Source organism: Salvelinus sp. IW2-2015, unplaced genomic scaffold (assembly GCF_002910315.2).
Source record: "Salvelinus sp. IW2-2015 unplaced genomic scaffold, ASM291031v2 Un_scaffold3490, whole genome shotgun sequence".
NCBI classification, from domain to species: Eukaryota; Metazoa; Chordata; class Actinopteri; order Salmoniformes; family Salmonidae; genus Salvelinus; species Salvelinus sp. IW2-2015.
In genome coordinates, this window is record NW_019944770.1 from 9,502 (window position 1) to 11,769 (window position 2,268).

General features: G+C 46.3%; 1 long non-coding RNA gene across 4 annotated transcripts; it reads right to left on the bottom strand.

Moving 5' to 3' along the window:
- Positions 1–1,218: 1,218 nt before the first annotated feature.
- LOC139025886 (uncharacterized) lies at positions 1,219–2,049 on the bottom strand. Of its 4 annotated transcripts, XR_011477554.1 has the most exons (5): positions 2,029–2,049; positions 1,828–1,868; positions 1,440–1,558; positions 1,314–1,354; positions 1,219–1,275 (listed from the first exon to the last, which is right to left on the bottom strand). It is a non-coding gene; the product is annotated as an uncharacterized lncRNA (long non-coding RNA). The 4 variants fall into 4 exon arrangements; XR_011477553.1 differs by lacking the exon at positions 1,314–1,354 and having other exon boundaries at positions 1,230–1,275; XR_011477552.1 differs by lacking the exon at positions 1,219–1,275 and having other exon boundaries at positions 1,283–1,354.
- Positions 2,050–2,268: the final 219 nt, after the last annotated feature.

A 2,268-nucleotide genomic window follows, 5' to 3' on the forward strand; every position in this document is an offset into this window, starting at 1 on the left:
TTGCCTATGCCGTTCTATACCATCACTCATTCATATATTTATATGTACATATTCCCATTCACCCCTTTACATTTGTGTGCATTAGGTAGTTGTTGGGAAATTGTTAGATTACTTGTTAGATATTACTGCATATTACTGTCGGAACTAGAAGCACAAGCATTTCGCTACACTCACATTAACATCTGCTAACCAATGTGTATGTGACCAATAACATTTTATTTTATTTTAGATTAACTATTAAAGTAGCGAACAGTAATGTGGGCTAATGACCATCTGCCTGTGAAGGTGGAGAATGATTTGCTTACTGAATCATGTGTGTGTTTGTTTGTATGCGTGCATACGTGTGTATCTGCCCACAAACACTCCCTCCGTTTCACCTCTCACCCCCTGTTCACCTCGCACTTGGCCTCACTAACTGCAGCGTTCAGTCTCATCCAGGGTGATTCTATCAGCTAATTGCCCTCCCCGGGTCTGCCTGCCTGTGCGGAGGGAACCGGAGGTGGCAGAGTTAGACAACGCTCTCCCCCTGTCTCTTCTCTCCCCCGCGCTCCTTCTGCAAGGATGATTACACTGAGGTGAGAGAACAGAGCACAATTTTACAGGCGCTAGTAAAGCCCGAGGCAGAGAGATAGAGAGCGATAGAGAGAGAAGCAGTGCGAGTGAGATGCAGTGAGAGAGATGCAGTGAGAGAGAGAGAGATGCAGTGAGAGAGAAAGACAGAGCGACAGAGAGAAGCAATGGGAGAGAGAGAGACAGAGAGAGGAGAGAGAGAGAGACAGAGAGAGAGAGACAGAGAGAGAGAGACAGAGAGAGGAGAGAGACAGAGACAGAGAGAGAGAGACAGAGATAGGAGAACCTAGAGAGTAAAACAGGAGAGTTAGAGAGGTACTGAGAGAACCTAGAGAGTAACAGGGAAGTTAGAGGTACTAGGAGAATCGCTAGAGGAGTAGAACAGGAGAAGTAGCAGGTACTAGGAGAACCCTAGAAGACTAACATGAGAGTAGAGGTAAGTAGGAGACCCTATAAATAGAGAGTAACATGGAGAGTAGCCGGTACTGAGGAGCACCCTAGAGAGTAAAAACAGGAGAGTAAGAGGTAGTTAGGATGGAACTCTACGAGACTAATAACAGGAGAGTAGCGGCGGTACTAGGGAACCTAAGAGACGTAAACAGGAGAGTAGAGGTACTAGGGGAACCCTAGAGGTAAGGAGAGTATAAAAGAGAGGTATCAGAGAACCCTAGAGAGTAAACAGGAGAGTAGAGGTACTAGGAGAACCTAGGAGTAAACAGGAGAGTAGAGAAGTATAGGAGAACCCTAGAGAGTAAACAGGAGAGTAGAGAGGTACTAGGAAAGACTCTAGAGGACTAAACGCAGGAGAGTAGAGAGGTACTAGGAGAACCTAGAGAGTAAAAGGAGAGTAGAGAGGTACTAGGAGAAACCCTAGAGAGATAACAGGAGAGTAGAGAGGTACTAGGAGAACCGTAAAGAGTAAACAGGAGAGTAGAGGTACTAGGAGAACCCTAGAGACTAAACAGGAGGGTAGAGGTACTAGGAGAACCTAGAGACTAAACAGGGAGAGTAGAGGTACTAGGAGACCCACCGAGAGTAAAACAGGAGAGTAGAGGTACTAGGTAGACCCTAGAGCCTAAACAGGGAGAAGTAGGGTACTAGTGAGAACCAGAGAGTAAACAGGAGAGTAGAGGTATTGGAGAACCTGGACTAACAGGAGGTAGGGTACTAGGAGAACCCTAGAGATAAACAGGAGAGTAGAGGTACTAAGAGAACCCTAGAGAGTCTAAACAGGAGGGTAGAGCGTACTAGGAGAACCCTAGAGAGTAAACAGGAGAGTAGAGAGTACTAGGAGAACGCTCTAGAGAGTAACGGGTCAGGAGAGTAGAGGTACTAGGAAGAACCTAGAGATGAACAGGAGAGTAGAGGGTAACTAGGAGAACCCTAGAGATAAAGGAAGGTAGAGAGTACTAGGAGAACCTAGAGACTACCAGGAGAGTAGCGGCGGTACTGGAGAACCCTAGAGAGTAAACAGGAGAGTAGAGCGGTACTAGGAGAACCCTAAGAGAAAACAGGAGAAGTAGAGGTACTCGAGAAACCCTAGGAGAGTAACACAGGAGAGTAGAGGAATTAGGAGAACCCTAGCAGAGCAAAAGGAGAGTAGACTGGGGTACTAGGAAACCCTAGAGAGTATAACAGGAGGGTAGAGGTAATAGGAGAACCTATGAGAGTAAACAGGAGAGTAGAGGAACTAGGTAA